At 32.8% G+C, this 25,191-nt stretch overlaps 1 protein-coding gene across 10 annotated transcripts in view; it reads right to left on the minus strand.

Moving 5' to 3' along the window:
- Window positions 1-25,191, minus strand: part of LOC127716301 (uncharacterized) — a 78,278-nt gene that overhangs the window by 23,017 nt on the left and 30,070 nt on the right. The window lies entirely within an intron of this gene.

Here is a 25,191-nt window from a genome sequence, read left to right on the forward strand (position 1 = left end):
AACTGGACCAAGTCACTCACAAACATATCATAAAAGTCCTTCGGACTTTAATTTGTTTGTGAGTGAATTGGTCGAGTTTATACACCAATAAATTCCTTTAAAAAGGCGTTTAATCCTAAAATATTATTAACCTTTACTTTTCAGTCCAGTTTTGGTAATATTTTTTTGACGTGGCTCGGTACATCCCGCCATTGTGTTATTGTACAATGGTCATTTTTTGTATTCTCGTCTTTCACCTTTGCTTAGGTGCTTTGTCTATATGCCATTTAGTTTTTCTCTGTTGACATATAACATATGAAAATAAGAAGATGTGGTATGATTGACAATGAGACAACTTTCCACAAGAGACCAAATGACACAGAAATTAACAATTATAGGTCACCGTACGGCCTTCAACAATGAGCAAAGCCCATACCGCATAGTCAGGGTATTTGCGACAGTAAAACTACCGATAGACGTCCGCAAAACTTCAAATATAATACAGTTATCTCTATTCTAATGCAAAACAAGTACATAATTCAATTTCAATCATTATTTCAGTGTAAAATTTTCATTAAAGAAAATTCCGCGAAAAGATGTTTTCTTCTTTGGCCCTTAAATTAGGTGACGTCATAGGTATGCTTCCGGCGTCAAACGTAAACACCGGGCGTTTTCTGACTTCTTGACTGCTTCAGAATGTAATAAAATTTGATAAAAAGAAGATTTCTAGGTTCAACATGTGAGTTTTTTACTTATTAATGTAGAAATTACATGTCAATACATTCCGCATTTCAAAATGTTGGCTTCCATAGTTACAAACAAGGAGATAGAGAATTTTACGCTTACTGTCATTCAATCAGAACCATTGATACAAAATAATTGCATTAGAATAATACATACAAAACACAAAAAGACACTAAGTACAGATATGTTACTGACAGCTAGTTCAAAGCCAATAACAACTAATAAAACATCATGCATCTAAGACTAAAATATCAATCAGTACACATCCAACATCTAAAAGATTTAGCGGAAAGACGTCTTAAACAGCCATATTTGTTTGTTTTTATAGTGATTAAGATTATAACACAATGTTGACTACTGAACCTCAATCTTTCGCATTTTTATGTGTGTTTATATTGTTCACACATTGTTGTCAATTCAATCCGACTGTCATACAAGTCAGAGGTTTAGCTAGCCATAAAACAAGGTTTAGTCCACCATTTTCTACATAAGGACCAAGTCAGGAATATGACATATGTCGGTTGTTTTCCATTTGTTTGATGTGTTTGAGCTTTTGATTTTTCCAAGGGACCTTCCGTTTTTGAATTTTCCTTGCAGTTCGGTATTTTTGTTATTTGACTTTTTATCGTGACTCATGTACATTATTATGTGTGTTCTCTTCATGCAAGCTTGTGATTTATGTTTTACCTATATGGATACCCTTTCTTTTACACTAATACTTTACCGATGCTCACATTTCTTTAGTTGAGCTTTTTGGGTAGAGGCAGTAATATCACGGTAATGGTTACTTTAGAAGTCCGAATAATGATTAATATTTAGTATAAATACAAATAACATTATATCTTGTATAGCAGTAAGTCTGTAGTTGGTCAATGATGAAGATAAACCGACATATATAGTTTATCATATCATACATTTATCATATTACACTTTTCAAATATATCATCTTTTCATTAAATAATTTGACTATTATTTCTTCTAGAAAGCTTTTTGTTCATGTTATAAAAACACATTCTGTAATATTCGATTGAAAGTCCGTATATTGTATTTCACATTTAAATATTAAGTCGTTCAGGGCCTTTTTTGCTTCCTGGTCTACAACTGTGTTTTGTGGTTGCCGGTATGACTAAGCACATATAGAAATATAATTATCAAGAAAACACAACTTTCTGTTATAGATAATGCATATTTTAAGATTTTTTACCGCGGTGTGTTATACCACAAGCCAAAACCTTAAAAGATACATTATCTGACTTATATACCGCCAAAATATATTATTTCAAACAAATATTTGATGGAAATTATATATCCAAATATACCGATGAAATTGAAATGGTGTATTCTTCTTCTTTGCAGATAGGTATAACAACGCCCAACGGCTCAATTATAAGGTGAAATGCTGCTCATTAATCTAGATTAATCTAATAATAATTGTACAGTAACATTAATTTTTTTTTCTATAAATGCATGAAGCAACACATAAAATGAATTGTTATGTTGAATGACAAAGACAAAGACAAGCCATTTGGTGAGTAATTTATTATTCTTTCATGACAATTTTTTCAGAGTAAATTGTTTCCTGGAAATAAAGTTTACATTTTAACATGCTTTAGCAAACTGTCGTTTGCGATTTAATCAGTAAAAAATATTGACCTTACACAGGTCGTTATCTTATGCCTTGAAGCACAATTCATTGACACTTGGTATCGTCCGGGTTGATTCTAATGAAGAATGTCCCATCGTTCTTGATGGAAATAATTCCACATAGGCATTTAACATTACGTAATGGATTTTAATTTTTGTTTTTTTGAAATGCTTAAAGACATGATAGCAAGTCAAAACATTTAAGTACCAATAAGCTGAAAGGCAAGAACTATTGCCTTAGCTTCTGAAGTAAAAATGGATGCAGCAGGAGGTAAACGCGGAGAATTGCAGATTGGTCACCAAAGACAGCAGCAGATGACACTTAATTCCCGACCCAACAGTATAAACAGTTGAAAAAACATATGTGTTGGATTTTATTTCAACATAGTGTTGCTGAATTAAAAGAGGATTTGTTTTAGCCTAATTGTATACACGGAGATCAAATATAATTTCTGGGTTTGGCAGTTAACGTATCCATAGGGGGCATTTGCAAGTTTGAACTGAAACTCAGTTGTAACTAGATGTGGTTTTAAACGATTTCCTAATGGAGGAATTTTATAATCATGTTTTTCATAACAATTTCATGAATAGGATTAAAAAAAACAGTTTTAGACATGATTTTCTGGAAATCCCCTTAATCTTGACGGCATAATGGGGAACAAGCTGCAAACACCTATGAGAGAGTGAAAGTTTGTTGGCTTCTACATACAGACTCAACCTGCAAAGTTTTAAACACACCCAGATACAGACCTTGGTTATGCACAACATTGATAATTTGTATGTATTATTTCCTTGCGGAGCCATATACTATGGAGCCACAATCTAGTTTAGACCGAACGAGTGATCTTTATAGATTTTAAACAATGTTGCAGTCAGCACCTCAGTCAGTTCTGGCCACAAAACTTTAAAAAATATCTAAAACTATTTGACACTTTGTTTTTAACATTTAGATATGAGGAAGTAAGGTTCCCTTTCTATGTCCAAATATTTGGTTTACTCACCATTATAATCTGGTTCCCGTTAAAGTTAAGGTCAGGATCAAGATACAATTCCTGTTTCTTGCAGAAATGCATCCTAACGGTTTATGATGTCGAAAGTTTTAAAACATTTTCGGAAGCCCATTTTTCAATTCTACCAAGGCATACTTGTAATTGACAATCTAAAGTACTCATGTTTTGGTCTCTGCAGCTTATCAAAAATCATCAGCGTACAAAGAACTTTCAATATTTCTTTTTAAAACTTCAACAAGACTTTTACTTTTTGAACAATAATAGACAATTGAAAATATTCCCCCTGAGGTCAGACATGATTCAGTTAACTCTAACATAAGATTGCCTGTCGGAGAGAAAATTCGAAATGAAATTTGGCATATTGCTTTTCAATCCCATATCAAAAAGATCTTTTTAAATACCATACTTTCAAGTAGTGTCATATGTCTTTTCAAGGTCGAAAACGACTGACACCACATGCTCATTTTTTGCAAAACTATTACAAATGAAAGATTCAAATCAAACAAGATGATCATGAGTAATACGGAACTGTCGTGATTTGCCCTGGATATTGGCTAAAAACCCATTAGATTCCAGGAACCATACAAGGAGAAAATTTACCATTCGTGCAAGCGTTTTGCAGAAACAACTGGTAATAGCAATTGGTCAGTAATGTATAGGATCCGCAAATCACAAACGTGCATGAAAAGAACACACATAATAATGTACATGAGTCACGATAAAAAAGTAAAATAACAAAAATACCGAACTGCAAGAAAAATTCAAAAACGGAAGGTCCCTTGGCAAAATCAAAAGCTCAAACACATCAAACGAATGGAAAACAACCGGCATATGTCATATTCCTGACTTGGTACAGACATTTCCTTGTGTAGAAACTGGTGAATTACCTGGTTTTATGGCTAGCTAAACCTCTCACTTGTATGACAGTCGCATATAATTTCATTATGTTGACACGATGTGTGAGCAAAACTAACAGACATAGTAGATGTTGATTATTGTTATCGAGTAATCATGTTTTCAAATGACGCTGGTCATAAAAGATGTATGATTTGAATCTCCGATATGGAAGTGTAATCTGCAATGACGTACCAAAATTAATGCAACTATTTCTGTTAAAATATTTGTGGAGCCATTTATTGTGGAATATGAATGACAGTTTCAGAGTCTTACTGTGTTCATGTTCATCGTTTAATTATCTAGTTTGAGATAACTTTGCAAAAAAATGTAAATCTCATCAAATTTTCTATAAAAAGCGATCATTTTTGGTGCTAAATAGTTAGAAGGATGAGGATATTCCGGTAGCAAATATGATTCAATCTATAGACGAATTGAATCTTATAAGATAAAATGCAAACTTCGTCATAACATTAACGTTTTAACGATAAACCGAAACAGAAATATTAAACTTGTTACATTTCTACAACAACTACGCTTAGTCACTTAATGTAACATGATAACAGTCAATGGGTTTTCTGTTTTTGCGAGATGTGAAATATGTACGCATAAGCAACAAATTCTGGTGATGCATTGTAAAACATTACAAATGGAATCCGACTTTTGCCCCAGTTGGACTTTTTCAGTCCAACTTCATTTTCATTGTCTGGATGAATACATATTTGGAGGTGAGTATTTTACGACATGATCAATTGTATCCCTGATTCAGCTAACTGAGCTAGTGGTCAAGTCTTTTCAACGGATAGATGACATCATCTGATAGCTCAAACATGCGTGACACACCAGTTTGAGCTAGAAATTATAAAAAAGCATCTCATAACACTTTTTCCGTAATATTGTTTATGGCTACATGTTATACATCTCACTTGTATATATATATTTTGTACATGAATTGGCGAAATAGTTCTATTGACAGTGGGATCTATGCCATCGTGTTACTGAGTCTAATTAGATCTACCAATTCATGCGTTAATGTCATTCAGTGTGGAAAATGTATAAATGTTAAAACTCTTTGTCATATACAATCTCCTGTAACAGACCTGATCAGTTTTGCATGTAGTAGTTCATATGTTATCGATTTATCTGTACAATAGATTTTATTAGTTGATATTGATATTCGTGTTTGTCATTTGTGTTTAAATATTTGACACACTGGTTAACCCATTGTACCGTCACTACTCTATAGGGTCGTCAAGTTAGTAAAACCCGGTATTTTAACGTTGAGACGGTAAATACGTCTTACAGAATGAGTTTGGCCTGTATATATTTGTGATTGGCACTCGTGCCGCCTTTGAGAAAATTTCAGATAAGAATGATCAAAGCAAAGAATGTTATAAAAAGTAAACTCAATAACGAAAAAAAAGGGAATACGGAATAGATAACGACTAAGTAGCGAATAAAGAATAAGGAATTGGCTACGAATAAGTTACGAATATAAGAAACGAATAAGGAATAAGGAATACGTTACCAATTTGACGACCCTCTACACTATTTTTTCCCCTCCATTACCATCTGAATCAAACACAATTTCCATCCTTCAACATTGTCATAATCAAGGTGAAATGTCTATTACACAAAAACTATATGTTCTTAATTTCATTCCTAAAGGTTGAAATATATTACAAAAGTACCGCTAAATTATAAAACACAGTTAATAAATTGCAATCCAGATGCGTTGCAAAATAAATCTGGTACATTTATTTGTAACAATAACAAACTCATTATATGCCATTAATCATGACACTAATCAAGCTAGGAAAATGATATCGCAGTCAATCCTCTCTTCGTTAATTTTAATAAAGGTTACGTTATGATTTCATAATTTTAGATGTTTAGGATGCACATTTTCTTGTTCACAACTGGTTTACAAAAAGGGTCATGTATTGTTAATAACAGTTTTGTTAGGGACATGACTGCTATTTAAAATTTCAACCATTAATGATATAATATGTCAGCTTTACAGGATTCTGGCACTAAAAGTATTATTTCAAAGCTAAACGGTGGTAGCATGCCATCCTTTTTGTCATCAATAACACATACTCATTAATGGATGGAAAATATTACTATGACATACCAGATAGAAGCTCTGTTCATCTCCCTCTTGTTCACATTCTTTTATATTTTTATATTCTCGTCGGTGAAATGATGGTTATAGAATACACAATTTTGACTTGTAGTTTACTTCTATCATATAGCAATGTATATATTTTATACCCCTTTTTTCGGTTTGAACGGTCTTCACTTCATTATAAATTGGGAGGTGATTTTGACCGTCATTCATTAAATCACCTATCGTCATCAACATTTCATTAATTTACAGGATATATTATCTATTTTGTTGATTCAGGCCTTAAACTACAAATAATTTAATGCGATGTTCTATTTGGTATGTGGTGTAAGAATTCATTATTCTAAACAACACGAATGGCGATATTGTGAATAAATAAAGGGAAACTAAACTTTATAATTATATTAACAATCTTATATTTGCAAACAGTTTGTAGTCGCATGACGAACAATTACAAAAAACAGTAATGTTATGAAAACATTTGAACAGCGATATGTAAAACCTAAGTGTAGACCGATTTAGTTAAACATAAATATTAATCCTATAACAAATATTTTAGTTAAAGCATATTTTTAAATGACGTCAATTTGCGGTTTTCAAAAGAACTTATAAAATCGGTCGATTACCTAATAAATGTATTTCATTTCGATATAAAGGATACACTCAATATACAATTAGAAGCAACAAAAACGAAGAAGATTAAGTTTAAATACATGACAATCTATTTGAAAAAAAAAGAAGAAATTAAGTTGTGTTGTAAAACTAAATTAGTGTATCTACTTAATAACAACTGTTTCAAAACATTTTAATTCGATATTATACTTGTTCAAATGTTGTAAAAAAAACGTAACATCAATTATATCTGTTTTCCTGTGGATAATTTACATACAGAATATGCATTTATTTTAAAGTTATAGCTATATTTAAGTATTCTAAATTGTCTTTTTGTAATATTATGAATCCTCAGTACCATGGTTCGTGTGTATTTGATACTGTTGCCGACATTTACATGTAAGTATGTGTGTTTTTAGAGTAGGGTATCTTCTGTACGTTGAATCGTTAACTTTTCGATCTTTTGATGTTTGGTTAGTTGTACTTATTTAGTTTTGGTACAGATTCATATTTATGAGTAAGTATGATTTCAATTGGTACCAATTACTGTATTAGTTTTGCATCTTAATTCTCGTATTGGATTATAAAAATAAGAAGATCTATGGCAACAAAACCTATACAAATTTTTAAAAGACAACAAGAGATCAAAATACGATCTTCAACAATGTACAAGTGCCTATGTATTGAATCAAGCTGTAGATCGTTGACTATAGAATTTTCAAAAATATCAAGAATTTGCAACCGACATCAGTTCATCAAGGTATTTATCGTCTGCAACAAAATAAATTTATAGCTATAAGTGAAAGATTTGTACTTTAATGAACATATTAACAGTCCCTAAAACGTAAAACTAAACATAACGAATGACATTCGACGATGCCCAAAAGATGTATGTACGCTTCCAGAACGCTATACGAACGCAAACGAAATGCTGACCGAACGTTGTACGAACGATGAACGAAAGATGTCCGTAATAAACCATACCAAAAACAATACCATAAACGCTTTTTTAGCGTACATTATATGGTTTAGTGTATATCGTATCGTAAGCGTGCACAGTATCCTTTAATGTACATCGTTTCGTCTAGCGTATATTATGAGATAAACAAAGAATGAATTAAAAAGTATAGGATTTTTCTATGTATAATCTTTCAGCCTTGGAAATATGTATTTGGTGAATAAGCGGGTAAAGTGCAGTCATAAGGATTTAATAATTTTAATATTTTATATTTTCAAGAAAAAAATGAACCACATAAAATGTTCAGCTGCGTTAATCAGTCAGTCAGTCAGTCAGTCAACAAAAGACACAAATCGATTTTATATTTACATTTACCTTCTTCACGGTTGAAGCAATCATTTACTATTTATACAACATATTTTTAAGACTATAATACATAAAAAAATAGATAAAAGTGATGTTTTACAATAATTGGGATCATCGCTGTATTTTGTATTTTAAGTTACTTTTTCTGTAATGGTGTTTTAAACGCGCTGCATTTGTTTGCATCTGTCTTAAGTCAGGAACCTGATGTTCAGTGGTTGGCGTTTGTTGATGTGGTTCATAAGTGTTTCTCGTTTCTCGTATTTTTGTATAGATTAGACCGTAGTTTTCCAGTTTAAATGGTTTTACACTAGTCATTTTTGGGACCATTTATAGCTTGCTGTTCGGTATGAATCAAGGCTCCGTGTTGAAGGCCGTACTTTGACCTATACCGGTTTACTTTTACAAATTTTGACTTGGATGGAGAGTTGACTGATTGGCACTCATACCACATCTTCTTATATCTATTTTCTATCACGTCCGCAATTTTGTGGAAAGCTAAAAATTGAACAGAAATCCTTAAATAGACACATGTATAAATAGTTTATGGTTTGAAGAGTTGTACATGATATATTTTCCTAATAAAAGAACATTCAGCGGATCCTAAAAGGATTTTCTTAGTGTTGATTCGTATGGTTGTCTCCTCAAAGGAAATTTTAATATATATGGTTAAAAATGAACTGAAAAAAATAATTACACTGCCAGGAAAGTTGCATCTCAATTATGGAATAGAACTGTTCTCAATTCTATTTTTCTCCTAAAACGTCAAAGGTCGAGAACGAGATTCTATCGATCAAGTCGATATCATACTATTCTACTATATAAAAAAAAAGATAAATATGCACATACACTTTCAGTACCCAAAGTAAAATGTAAAGCACGCGGTGATTCATGGCTTCAATAAGACAACAACCAAACAACATCAGGCCACAAAAAAAGAAAAGGAAAAGACATCTGGCTATATACATTTGTGCATATGGACTTTTACAACAGACAACTGTTCTTGTCATGTCTCAGCCTCCTTATGATTGGGGTTTTTTTTAATCATTTTGGTAGGCAAATAAAACCTATATATGTACATCTGTACCTACGAACTTCCAGAGTAGACAAGTGTTTATATTATATCTCAACCTCCCTATGTTTGGTCTTTTGGGAATTTTTGTACGCATATAAAAAAATGAAAACTAACTGTGTATTTCATTTCTCTACAGTCGAAATAAAACTTGTTCTTTGGGGGATATTTAATAAAGAATTAATGATGATCTTTTATGGCTAGCCTAGTTAAAAATAGCGAAATCGGCCAACCATATTGTTTATCCCGATTTGGAAATAAAAAACATGGAAAGATCTTTATCTAATCACACTCCACCCTTACTTGATTGTACTATTGCCAACTCGTTCGCATGTTTAATTGAACTAGTTTCTACAGTCCAGTCAGTAGAAATTTTCTTATTCAACTTGCCTAGATTAAAGCTTAGCATAAAAATGTCCAAATTGAAGACGATATCCTTTATAATTACAGACATCTGCATTGATATAATACAAATTGCAGCAACATATGAGCAGAACACTTTTTTTTACCAAAACAAGCTATTACATGTTCAGCTGCTAAAGTTGCTAGTTTTTCAAAAAGAGGACAAATCTTATATCGAAACGGTGAAATAATGGAAACTGATGACTTGCAAGATAGTCTAATGTATTTTATTCATTGTTTACCTGACAATTGTATTTTACTTCCCATAATGCAAAGCTTTTTGATTCTAGAGTTTTAGTTCATTCCAAAGAGAATAATTATATCTTTAAAAGTTTTGAACAAATATGTACCGGTTTTATTGACTCTTTATATTTACTGAAGACAGTGCTACCAGAGAGGGAACAAACGGGCAAAAGGTATAGCCGGGAGAGTCTAGTATTTGATATTCTTGTTGTCAAATACGACGCACATAATGCCTTTGGAAATGTTCAATCATTACAGCGATTAGTAGAGCATTTCTTGCTTGCTACTGAGAAAATTGCACAACACTCATTCTCAGTGTAATATGTTCCACAGTCTGTCAGATAGGTGAATTCGAAGAATAAGAGAATGACTATGTTTACTCTACCCGCGTTAGCTACATCAAAAAGAATGGTACGAAAAATGGCTAAATCTGGACTGGAACAGCATCACTTAACATAAGAATGAACTTGAGGGGTATGATGGTGTTGCCAACCTCCTCTCTGAACTTTTTTTTTCAGAGTCACCAAAGACAGAAAAATTATAGCTTCAATTACATCTTTTATTGAATCTGGACATTATGATGATTTCTTTTTGATGCAATTGCTATTTGTGAGTTCGTGTACTCACTAAGTTTTTTATTTAAAATACACGTCCACACAACAGGGTCTCATTGGGGTTCACAGAATACAGAATAATCATGAGCAAAAAGTGCAGAATAAAAGGAAAAAACAATAAAAAGAAAATTAAGAAAAACAGGCAAAAAAAAAATAAAGAGTAGAAAATAATGGGGTGCTAACATATAAAGAATAGAGAATACTGGTAATAAAAAATAATGAATCAAATAAATGAAGGACCCTCTATCCAGACCCCTATGATAAAAAGCATTTTAACTTGAAGTGTAAACACATCATGCATAATCAACACCAAGAACGTTGGAAATTCATTCCATAATAACTTGACGTTATGTCATAAATATGACGACGTCACGTATTTTAATGTTTTTGAACTAAATGTTAAGGTTGTGTCGCTTCTACAGGGAAAACGAATTCGGTGACCATATCTTTTTTACATCATTTAATTAATTAGACAAAGAGGAAGAAACTTTTAATTAAAAAAAACAAATCTACGTACTGAGTCACATTATCTATTGAGGGAACCAAAAAAGTGAAGAAGAAAATTAAGGATTTTCCCTATATATTAAATGTAATTTAGTACCCTCTAGGACCATTTTATACATGGCTTTTTCTCGAAAACAAAGTCGGTGACATATACTTTTTATACATGTTTTGATGTACATTTTCAATATCTAATCGAGCACTAAATTTTAAAAAATTCTATGTACTGGTCATTTACTGATCCTTGACCTTAAACGAAGGGCTCTACGATGTCATATACCATACACTAAACGATACAACATGTATTATGTATGTACAATAAGCTAAATGTTATCATAAACCATACGCTAAACGAAGGATATATAGACGATGACCCAACGTTGAACGTACACTATACATTTATTTCCCGTGCCTAAGGGAGATATGAAGATTTGTGCACACAAGAAAATTCATATTTCACGAGAGCTCTGCCCGAGGGAAATATGATTTTTCGACGGTGAACAAATCTTCATATCTCCCGAAGCTAGGGGGAAATGAATGTTTAATTCCACTGCCTATGCTTTGTTTACTACCTGAACATCAAATATTAATTTACATACATTTTTGTATTCATCCGATTGTTTTTAAAAGGAAACACTACATAAACATTGATAAACAGTGTAACGGATCAAAATTTCATTATTAGGCTTTTTGTTTAGCGTCTGGAATAAATTTGAACACGATAATGACTTTACTATTGCTTTTTTTTAACCATCAAAACATTATGTACATTAACCCCGTGTAACGTCGCACGATGAAGTCCCGATTTTCAGAGGGGAATATGAAGTTTTTTTCAATGACACGTGGGATATTCTCAACCAATCAAATGTTGATTTAAGTATCAATATTTACATACAGTGGAATATTTACATAATAATTATTGAAAAACCGGTCATTATCGTGATGTATGGACTACCCAAAGGACAGTGGTATTGATTAAGACAGCGATAAGGACTGAGCCGTTTTTTTTCTGTTAAAGACCGATAGAAATTATTACTGAAGAATAAAGAATGTCATGAATAAGAGAAGCTAATTCTTAACCGATATGAAATAAAGTGGAATAACATACAAATGTTATACGGACCGAAAAGAAAAAGTGTTATTTTTTACGTTACAGGGATTGTAGAGGTACCACCAGGCTATCGTATATTTAAATCGAGAAAGGACCAAAAACACTAAAAGAGGTATATCTGACATGAAGTGTGCTATCTTATTTCGATACAAAAAATATACATAACGATATGCACTGTATGTTGTCATTGTATAGTCTTGTTTCCTTGTACCTTAGGGACACAAGCGGCATAATCTAGTTATTATCTTTATAGGTAATTTGTTCATGTGTTCATTTTTACTTTTGATGCTTACTCGTTGATAAAGACATTATCACTGGTCTAGACGTGATAAATTAAATTTATCGGGTCCATTCAAAACTGACATACGCAGGTGTTACGCGAAAAATATTCTTTCCCTTTTATTCACAAAATTGCACGTGATTTGTTAATGGGCAGACATGTTTTTAAAGGCCGTACTTTGACCTATAATGGTTTATTTTTGCAAATTGTGACTTGGATGGAGAGTTGTCTCATTGGGACTCATACCACATCTTCTTATATATATGTACACGCACGATATGGGATACTTAAAAACAAATCGTTAAAAATATGCACACCATCACCGAAATTGTGTGACTTATCATACGGGTAGATAAAATAGGACCAATATTGATTATTTTGATTTTTGATCGTCAATATAATTATGTTTTTTAATGTTGTTCTTATTATAGCTGAAATGTAGCCCAACAATTTGTTCACGATGGAGAGCTGAGCTATAATTCAAGTAAATAGTTAAAACAGAGGATGGAGAGCTGAAGCAAACACGTACTTCCCTGCTCTATTTTTTTGTAACAATTAACTTGTTTACCAATCCGCACAACAGGTCAATTAACTGTGTCAATAATCAAACCAAATATCTAAAAATGAGCCTAAATTTGGAGAGCAAGATGATGATCCATAAATATGTGATTTATACCTTTTTTTATATGTATCATTACTATTGTTTCTTTGAATCAACTACATGTACATTATGTGATAATTACTTTTGGAATGATTATTGGAAAACAGTCCTAAAAACCTGATTAACTAGGGCGATTACATTCGAAAATGTCGACTTTCATTGGTTTTCACAACGATATCCGTATTTTTGATAGCTCGCCTCACTTTTCCTATATCAGTTTTCATTTATAAAGATGAAAAGTTGAATAAGGTGGTGCTGTGTTTTGGCGTATTCGTCTTTGTCTGTTTCTGGAGGAGGATTTGTTCAACCTATTCAGTCACTTTAAAGTGTTACAATTCATATTTTCACCGAACACACAAATTATTAACCAGATAGGTGCTGCCAACGCATGAGATATAATGAGCTGAAACAAACAACATTGAATATACACACATTCGATAAAGGTCTATCATGTGCAAATTATGATAATATGTGGTTTGATTGTCAATTAGAAAAATATTCGTAGACCAAGGTAAAATACTTGAACAATGAACAACTGCAGGCCAACGAGGGGTCTTCAACATTTCATATTCCTTTTACGGTCTGAAATATGAATGATATGACCTTGCAAGTACATAAAATGCGAAAGAAAATAAAACAAAGTATGTGGTTGTTCATTAAATTATGTTGTATAGGTTCAATATCAGTTTCTGTTGTAAAAAAGACTTAAAGCGTGTCTTACATAACTACCATAAAATCACATATAAATCATTAATATCACGAATTATGCAAATTATTGACCCTTTGTATTCTATGTCATGCATAAAGTGATTGTGAATATTTCAATAAATCAGTCAGTTATGCATAATGAAAAAAGAGTATTTGTTTACATAACTGAATTATTATAATATCACATCTATAAAGTCATTGTGCGTACTTGTCCCATCTAGGACAAGCCAAGAAATAAAAAAATGCATTAGATGCAAAGTCTCACATGGAATATTAAAGTCAGAATAAAGAATGGTCTGCTTGGAGTCAGAATAATGTGTTCAGAAGTGAAAATCTTTTCGTGTATTAATGCCTAATATGATGAATCACAGACTAAGCTTATCTTTTCTCCATACTAAAGTGATTTTAAACATAGAATAATCCTTAATATGCTTAAATTCTACATGATACTGAGCTTTAACACCAAAAAAAAAAACGCGAAACTACTTACACTGTCTAGAGAAAAAAGTTTGTTTACATGAACACATATATTGTCATTGTAGTGATATAAAAGTAAAATAATCGATTTCAAATCATTCTGTTGAATCTAAAAAAACATTTTGTATGCATATAGTATTAACCTGGTATCACGAAGAGTGAATGTTGAATTGTTGAGATGTGACCACCAGTCTTGTAGGATTGAATCGATGGTTTACACATGAAAATACTATCTTTCGGATATTTTCTCTGATGTGTAAGTTTAAAAATCAAAAACAATTAGATTGTCTGAGTTTTGAATGTCCGAATATGGAACATGTACAAATAACTTTATCAAGCAAAAGATTTAACCCCTAGTGCCCCTTCACATACCCGGAGCCCTTACGATTTGGCCACTCGTACTGTCGGTTTAAGAGTTTTTACGAGCTATTTACGGTTTATTACGAGTTACTATGATGTCTTTACGGCCAAATTCCAAAATTTGTTACGAGTTGTCACGGATAACTGAGAGCACCTTACGGGAATGTTACGAGGTTTTGATTAATCATTACCAGTAAACTACGGAATGTTACTATCAAAAAGTAAAATAACAAAAATACCGAACTCCAAAGAAATAACAAAACGAAAAGTATCTTATCAAATGGCAAAATCTACAGCTCTAACACATCAAAAGAATGGAAAACAACTGTCAAATTCATAAATGACATAAAGGGACAACCCGTGGTAAAATCACGATATATTCAAGCCTCCATGAATTATTTCGATTCTAAAAGGACAAATACGGCAAATGTTTTGGATCAAAGCGCTCTAGATGAAGGCATTTTTTGCCGTTGCCATAAATAAACCCACTATTAAATTGACGTAAAAAAACGGAGCAAACTGAATAAATGACATGCTTAATCTATTTACAATAACATATTTAATGTGACGGTACCCAAATTGCACCTATTTTGACAGTTTTTTCACCTAGTACGTTTATTTATGATCCAGGCAAAAGTTTCCATACTGCGTTTATTTTGTAGATGTGTCATTATTTACTTTATGGTTCCACCAATACAATTTTGTATCTATATTGATTCATAGAAAAATGGGTTTGAACCGACTTCCGAACGATCCATGATTCTGTAATGAGGAGTACCTAAATTGCAACCATGCTTAAATTCACATCCTTAAAAATCGAATAACAGATGTTTTGTTTTATTTCTTCAAATATTTAGAACAATTTGACATAACCCATGCTTTCTATTCATTTTTTAAGTAGATATAAGAAGATGTGGTATGAGTTCCAATGAGACAACTCTCCCTCCAAGTCAAAATTTATAAAAGTAAACCATTATAGGTCAAAGTACGGTCTTCAACACGGAGCCTTGGCTCACACCGAACAGCAAGCTATAAAGGGCCCCAAAAAGTACTAGACTGTAAAACCATTCAAACGGGAAAACCAATGGTCTAATATATATAAAAAACGAGGAACACTTGTGAACCACATCAACAAACAACTACTGAACATCAGATTCCTGACCTATTAGAACAGGTGCAAACAATTGCAGCGGGTTTAAACGTTTTAATGGTACCAAACCTTCTCCCTTATCTGAAACAATAGTGTAACATCACAACATAGAAAAACACGCTATAAAATATCAATTGAAATGGCTTAACTCAATCAAAAGACATATTAACACCAGTGAACATACACTGAACAAATAAATTTGATCTACGATACAATGCAAATACAAAATAAAAGAAATGGATACTTGTAACATATTTAATTTGCTCATTTATAAAAGATGACTTTTTGTGAACGTTGCATGGCGACGTTTTCGTAGATTTCCTTTTTCCAGTGAATGCTTCATCTGTTGATATGAACTGTGAACGTTTTGTGTATATTTAGATATATTTACCTTTGTTGGAAAACGTATATAATGTCAAATCATACAAATACAACTTATTTAGTCTCAAAGAAAATTTGTAAGATTTGCGCAGCGAATTGTGTTGAATAGGTGCAATTTGGGTAGTCGATGCAATTTGGGAACTGTGATGTTAGATAGGTTTGGACAAATCTAAATGATAATTGTACTTATATGTCTTATATGTATACAAAATATGGCTTATATAACACATTTTAGCATCGTTTGTTTACGTTTCCTTGTTGTGATGATTTTCGGTTTCACAAGCGTGTATTTTCCCGTAAAATGCTTATATTCTTACGTCATCGTTCTATGACGTCGGGTAGCTTATTGATAAAAAAGCATATGACGCGGGTGTACAATCGGAACAGCCCAAACAATATATTTATATTTTACCACGGGTGTGTACTCAAAGCGTTTGAAGAACGTCATGTTAGAATTTTGGATCTTCAAAATACACAAGTTCAAAAAATCTATTTTTATATGTTAGTTGTGGTTATTTGTTGTCAACCTTTTACATTTTAAGTTTGGCCTTTCACGAAATATTTTGATAGATTTGTTTAAGTGTTTCATTGAACTTTCGGTATTCGCTCAAACAACTAATCAGACAAAAATATTCTGAATCAGTAGTATAGAGGACAAATGATGCTGATTAGTTAGAAGAAACGTTTGTCTTTCCAAATATAGTTTTCAAGTAGGGATTGTAAAGATACAATATAACAAAAATTAACGTGAACCAAAGCTAACACTATAGTGCGTCATGTGTGCAATGGCTGCTGATTTCTTGATATAAAGAAATGAATAGCAATAATCGAGTGACGAGGACACACATGTACGTATAAATCTAAGGCAAAACATGCATACGTTTATGTCGGAGATCGAAATATAATTAGTACTTTGTACTAGTCCATACCATTTTTAAATTATGAACATATCAAAAAATATCTAGCATTTTAAATCATTAACAAAATAATGATTTTAGTGCCTTCTTGCGATGTAGAACATTTTCCATTCAATAGATCCTTCATATCTATTACAGTATTTGTGTAATTTCCCAAAACAAGGTTCAAGTTCAAATGCAAGGTAATAAATGACCATGAGACACTTCAGAATTAGGGTCATTAAGTTTGTAGATCATTTCTGAAGACCTTGTGTCTTTATCACTTTTTGTTTTCAAGTTTAAACCTTGTGAACCTGATTTTAAAATAAAATCCCTAATGTTTCTATAGTTCACAACACCTTGCGTTTTTCCCCTCACGTACAATTAGGAATAAATAAAATGATAGAAAAGGCAACAAGACACAAACCGTTTACATTCTACAAATACTTAAGTACATCTAACTTGTGCTTTCAATGAACAGCCGCGGGCAAGAAAAGATGAGAAAAGCTCAGAAGAAGAATATTTTTGAAAAAGTGGGCAAAACATTTAGTTTCCAGACTTTGTTTGGGAGACATGAAAATAAGCTACAAAATTACAGGCACTACAGACATACATGTAGCAGGGTCTAGTAAATGCGCATAGCTAGAATAACACCTTTCAAAAGACACAAACAGGTGTTCTGTCGAAACTAATTCATGACAAATCGAATCATTTAATGTCTTTTTATAATTTGATACTAGTAGCATGATGATCTCTTTTATCACCTTCACGACATTCAAATATAATCCCGCCACATTCTATATCTTTCGGACAAAAGCCTAGTGTAATTGAATGGATGCCGTTTGTTGCTCTTTATCATAATTGTTTTTCGTTTATTGTTTTGTATAGTTTGTTCTTGTGTTGTGCTGTTGCACCACTAGAATCAACTTCCAAAGAATTTTTTATCAGCTTTTACAGGTGGCGACTTTGCTATTAGACAGACTCCGGGACATTTTAACGCTATTTGGACCGACATGGCAACAGAAAATACCGTCATTAAAAATTCAAAAAGGTTCAGGGGGCATTTAAGGTGTAACAAATCAAAAATATGCACTAGTTAGATGGACACTTATTAGACATTTCATAGCTTCTCTTAGTGGCGTTATGTTAGAAAGGCAATGCAAATTCACAGTGGGAAACAAGACAAACGGTAATGAAAAGAGATAAAAATCAGGTTATTGTCATTATGAACGATCTGAATCAAACCATGACTGATCCCTTTAATGTCGAATCCCTTCCTCCATGTCTTATCAATATCCCTTCTGGAATGCGACAGGAGATATTTGATAAAGATTCTTTGCTTACAGCTGTCGAGGAAGGCATGACAATGTTTTAATATTTCATTACTAGTGCTCTTTCTGAAGGTCGGTGAAGGAATTTTATAGTCCAATATCAAAGTCAAACTTTAAACGTTTGAAAATATGTCTCAGTTCATATAAATCCAGAGCTTGTATTCAGACGTTGGTTTTGGCAAAATGCAGAGATAATGTTACAATAGAAACTCACTCACAACTTACATCACAAATGGTATGACATTGCTTCAATGTATTAATGCAAAGACAATAAAACATTCGGTGACCTTACAGTTGACTATTATAAAAATATGTCTCAATGCTTTATTCTAGCGCACAGAGTAGCAGATATTTTTGACGGCTACGACATAAAAATAAACTATATTAAGTCTACTGAAAAGAAAATCGTACAAAAACTACAGCTTCCACCAAAGTGTATCAGGTTATAGAAGGCAGAAGTATTCCTAACTGGATAAATGTCTGTCTGTTACAGAAAATAAACAGGTTCTCCTTAATTTTTTTGGTTGTTCTATTCTTCAAAACTTTGACAAACTCCTTTGATTCCACCTGACTGTCAGCTTTACTTATCCGGATCGTTTGGAAATCCGGAAATTATCAAAGTCGTTTCGGACACTTCTGTTAATTACTGTCATGAAGTGTTCAGCACTCAAGAGGAGGTCGATACTAGTATGATACTCCATGCTTTAGACTTTGACACGAAGCTTAGACAAATAGGAAAGAGCGGCAGAATAATCATATGGACATCTGATAGGATGTGATTGCTCTGTGTGTACACTACTACAAACAAATGACACCTACAAGCGAGTGGAACATTAGCAGTGGAAAGGACGGGCAAAGATTTTTACCCATTCCCCGCCTTCCTTTCTCCAACTACTTGTAAACTGCTGTCTAATGTATATACTCTTACCGGATGCGACACAACTTCGTCTCTGTTTAGAGTAGGTAAGAATCAGTCTACATGATTTTGAAAGACACACAAGATGATTTCAGTGGTTTGTAGAGCTTCGGGAGTCCTGACAAGAATGAAGCCGTTGTATTTGCGAGAAAGTAAATTACAAAGCGTTATGATCAGAAAAAAAACTTTAAATAATTTCATCATGATATGAATAAAATGCGCGTCAAGCTTGCCATTAGTAAAGATGTAATTCTAGTCAGGTTGCCTCCCTGCCCTGTGAAGTGGCACTGAAACAGCATGTTTTACGTGCTTCTTTTCAAGCTAACATTTGGTCCGCATCACAGATTGCTAAACTCCTAATCCGTCACCTTTAGAGTACGAATGGCGAGAGTTTATTATGCATTACATCCTGTGTATTTTGAAGGGCATATGCAGCAGAATTCTTGCAGGATCTTGTGTGTTCATGTAAGGGAAAATCTCAATGTAAAAAGTCATGTGTTGTTCAAAATAAAACCTTACATTTACAGAGATGGGCTCCTGTCAGGGGTCAGAATTATGCAGAAATTTCCATCATATTCCTTGACTGATGAAACGGAAGAAACTCGTGGCTGAATTCTGTTGTTTGGACCTACTCGAGGGTATTAGTTTAAATGTTACTGTTTGCAAGGTATTTAGTGGTTTTGGTTTTTTATGAATTACAAGAATGAGTTTTGTTTTCAAATACTCGTTCAGGGTAGTCGGCTTCAAGTAAAAACAATATTTATCATTTATTGCAGAGGTTGAATATCACCAGCAAGGTAACTACTGTAATTTTAAATCATTATGTGTTGATCTTGGATAATAGAACAAGTGTGTGAAAAACCTCAATTTTCATAAAAATCGACTTTTTGAAAGTGTTTTTTTTTTTCAGCTTTCATAATAATTCATTAGTGATTTTAACAGATGTCTGTATCTGAAATTTGAACTAAATTGCTACATTTGTCTTTCAATTTTGAAAATATAGAAGAAAGAAACGAACATAGTATTTGATCTTTTACTTTGCTTTATGCAAAACTCTTAACACATTTCTTTTTGACGGCATTGATATTTCCAAAGTACTTATTTTGACGAATTCAATGATATATAATGTTACCATATACTAGTAGTATATTTGCTGATTAAATCTAAAAATATTGAGTCCGGTCACCGTACTAGTATGCATTTCTTTCAATACCATTCCGTAGTACATGAAATACTTGTCATAAAGTGCTACATTTAATAACACAAACAATGAAGATCACAGAAGGTATGCAATTTATAATTAGATGATAGACTGGCATCGAAGTTCATAACTGCATACCAAGTAATCACTGCACAGAAAACTTGGTATCAAATGACACTTCGTGTACGAAAAACATAAAGAAAATAACACAATATAAAACAAAAGTCAAAACGATATAAAATATAGATAAAACCTTAGAAAACAAAATATAAAAACGAAACAAACAAAACAGTCAGACGCATAGGGTAGGTATACAGTATCGACTGTCGTAGGAAAGACATCGTGTTTCTTTTTAAAAGTAAAAATTTGATGATCTGTTATTATAGACGAGGGCATAGTGGCTCTCAGAGATATAACAGGAATTTGCATGTTGTTTAACGATCCACAAAAGCATGTAAACGTCAATCAATAGAGAATAAAACATGGTAAAATCCGTATCACAAGCTGTATCAACCCGAGTAACGAATATCCGCCAGAGGGCTGACGGCTTGAGGCATGTGATAAGGATTTTATCATGTATTACTCACTTCATCATATATTTAAACAGAAGACCTTTTTTCCTAATTGAAGACTAATGATAAATATTTTTTTTAGTGTTAATTTATGCAAACAAAGTCAGGAAAACGAAGTCCGATGTCAAACAAGAATGGTTGAACTGAATATTGTTTTTCTCGAATTTTCACTGTCCGCAGACTGCGACTTAGCCCGCGTCGCCGCTAATATAATTTGGTTAGATTTAATACCAAGCCAGAAAGTACTGCAAATGGACGTCATATGTCCAACTGTAACGTCGTTTGATATATGATGTCACTCCGTGATGACGTTACATTGGAGACCTTTTGAAGATAAAGATGACATTATTTAATCGTCGAAGGCCAATCGTTCGCTAATACTTCTTCATTTCATCTTTGGTGGTTAGTAGTCTCATTGGCAATCTCCGTATTTTTATATTATGGTTTCGTATTGCGTTTTGCAACTTCCCTTAGACGTCAAAGTCGAATATTCAGTTTGTAAAATCCCCCCCCCCCCCCCCCAAAAAAAAAAAAATACATGACAAAAAAGTATGCCGAAGGAAAATTACACCTCAATGGTCATTAGTAAATTTATAGTACACACAAACAATCAATAGTTTGCACGACTGAAATCGACACTACATACGTTTTTGAACACGGTATACAGATATTCATGGGTTTATATTCAAAGACGTTTCTATTCTGCATTTGCTTTAGAAATCATTTATCATTCAAGCATTAATCTCATTCATGTTCGTTGTTATTATCATATGCTAGATATGCAAACCATGATCAATATTTGTGCATATTTTTTTTTTCAAAACATAAAGATATATTTACACAGTTTATTTTGACAACTTTTTGTAAACATCCTTCAATTACAAACTTGTGGACATAAGTTACAAAAAATCTTACAAAATTCACTTAGAAATAAGACAAATGACGAGTTCGTTCCTTGAACATCATAAGATCTTGCGATCATAAGAAAAAAATCTAATGAAATTTTACATCAAGTTTGAACCGAAAGAATAACAATGAAGGAACACAAATTGTTCCATTAGGTGCCTTAGTTAATATGGTCTAACGTTGGATTTTTGCAGGTTTTGTGGGCATCACCATTTCTAAAATTTATGTTGGAGTTTATTCTTTTTTTTTTGGTTAAGACCTCTTATATTGCATGATGTTTTACATTCAGAATCGACACGTTCTTTCCTAATTACTTTTACTTGCATTGGAAGATGTCATGACTACCGACATCGCAGTTACAGTACATCATTAATTTTGATATTCATTACTACTTGTACTACTAATGCTTTTCATAAATTGTGACTGGTTGTATCCTGAATTGTTGCGAATTTGATATGGTAAACTATCTTAGTTTTTGACGCTACATAAACAGTTTAATTAATGTATAAACTGATATGCTGCTTTTCAAACAGCTTGAATTGAAACCAAGATATTTAACTTTAACTTAAATCAAGTATAGCAGTATGTATAAGCGAAAACTCGGGTCAACAATTATTTGCAAACACTTATACTCTTACCAAATAACAACAATGAAGACACAAATAAAACATTCAAACTAAATATCATGAAACACAAGTATAATAGATACTTATGAATGATTTCAACATTCTATTTATGTCTATACATCTATGTATTCTATTTAAAAACAATAAATGAAATAAGGATTATAACTTTTTAAGATTTTTTGCATGTTTTTCCAGCCAGAATAGTCCTATCTAAACTTTCAAGATATTGGACATTTATTTGAACTTTATTCTCATGCTGAATCATATTCTAGGCGACCACGTTTCTTGGCAAAGAGGATACATTCTCTAATTAAAATCAAAGTATCGAAAGGACAATTTGTATTTACCTTAAGTTTATAAATAAAAATAGCACTTTAACTTTTTTCACCACAGATAACACTCCCAGAATCAACAGAGAGAAAAAAACAGACATAGATGCTTTGCAAAAGCATTGCAATGAGTTCTTGTGAGGAGACATTTTTAAAGTTATGATCTTCATTGTGTACTCGAGTATTAGTCATTTGAAGTGTTTCATGCATGACCCAATATTTTTTTTTCCCCTCTTCTCTTTACAACGAATACAAACATTGCATTGTCTTAAATAGCATTCCAAGCAAACTGAAAGTATTTTTCATTCTTCCCTATTCTCAGATAGGAAACAAAAAACTTAAAAAAATAAACAGCATGATTCAAAACATATCTGTACGTCTCTAACTTCAATGAAAAACTACTTTTCTAATTCTTTTAATCAAGATTAACACCGTCATTTTCACTACCGATATAACTGTAATATTTGCCACTGCCGAAATAACTATAATAGTTGCCACTGAACATAAAATAACAACAGTGAATAGGTTTGATAATGTTATGTGTTCTGTCGAAAATTGAAAAGAACCCGCGCCCATATATTTTACAGTCGCCTTATTAAATTATATCCGTATCCCCTCAAATTCTATTCATTAGTACTATATTCAAATTATAACAACGAACATTTAAATAAAATATCGAATACACCATTTTGACCATTTCAGCTTCTTGAACTATTTATTTTACCTAACCACAATATCACTGTAGAAACAATGCGAGTAACTCTTGTGTTTTTGATGTATATATTAAAATGCAACATACGATTTTTGCTGTACAAAATCAACATACAACATTTTGTACTTAAAGAAGATGATATTTAAACGGTAAAGTCAATAAAAAGCAAATCTTGAAGTGAAATATATTGTTTCTATAATTTTCATTTTTGAATAATGTTAATGTGTATAATATTACAAAATAATTCAACCGAGTTAACAGTTTATATTTTGTAGATGTACAGAAGAGGGACTGAACGCAATTGATATCAAATGTGACAGAAATTTAGCCAAAATTTGCATTACGCAACAATCTGCGGATAGTGTTGTTGAATTTTAGCGAGATAATACTGATTTATGGAAGTTTCTATTGTTGCTGTTGCGACGGTATGACCTATTTTCTCCAACGTTGGTAGATGGCGATGACGACCGAAGATGGTCATCTGGTAGGTCAGACGAGAGTTAGTACTTGGTCCTCTGCTGAGTTTGCGGAATGTCACATATTTGTGAGTATCAGACGAAATCAAGCGTTTCTATCTAACTTCCCATTCTGCGGATCTAGTTGTTCTATCAGTGAAATGGCGACCTCGATTTTTTTATTTTGTTCTTGTAGTGTCTGACAAAAGGCGTCACCATATGATGTCCAGATAGGATCACTGGTTCCTTTTCACTAAGATTCAAGTCAGATTTAACGATACATCTTCCTACTCGGAGAAATCCTTGCCTGTCCAGAAGCGGATTGAGGTTGGCCATCGGGTCTTGCTTTGTAACAGGTTGCTGTCTGTAAATACCATTTTTGTCTTCTCTGTTAACTTCATGTGGTACTGATTCCAAAATGAAATTTGCGCTATCCAAAACATTTTCCAGAAAGGTCACAGATTTTTCCTTTGTTGATACAGGTGCTGTCCCTTTAGAGAAATTAATGAATCCACCAGACTTGGTGCTGAGTGCTGTACACTCAAGCGGATGTACGGCATGCGTTTGTGCAACAGTTGAATTTAATGTTTGGTCGTTATTTGGACTACTGGGTTGATTTTGGTCGTCGAAGGTTCTTTCCGGTCTTAAAGCAAGAATATGTTGTGGTTTGCAAAGCAAGATGTTAGTAATCTTCGTGTTGACTACAAGTTGCATAGATTTCCTATCAATGCATGTATTTCCATTTATAACCCAACCAAGTTTCAACTTTTGGGCAAATGGAGTTCTGGGTAGTCCTAGGCGTTGCTCATGGACGTGATGTGCTTCTATAAGGTCTCTCCCAATAAGCACTAGAATTTTGCACTGTTCATCAAACGATGGAGTATGTCTGTACTAAGGTATTTCAAGTGTGGATAATGCAAAATGTCTCCAGGTATCGGAATTTCGTCCCGATTAC

Source organism: Mytilus californianus, unplaced genomic scaffold (assembly GCF_021869535.1).
Source record: "Mytilus californianus isolate M0D057914Y unplaced genomic scaffold, xbMytCali1.0.p SCAF_9, whole genome shotgun sequence".
In the NCBI taxonomy this organism is placed as follows: domain Eukaryota; kingdom Metazoa; phylum Mollusca; class Bivalvia; order Mytilida; family Mytilidae; genus Mytilus; species Mytilus californianus.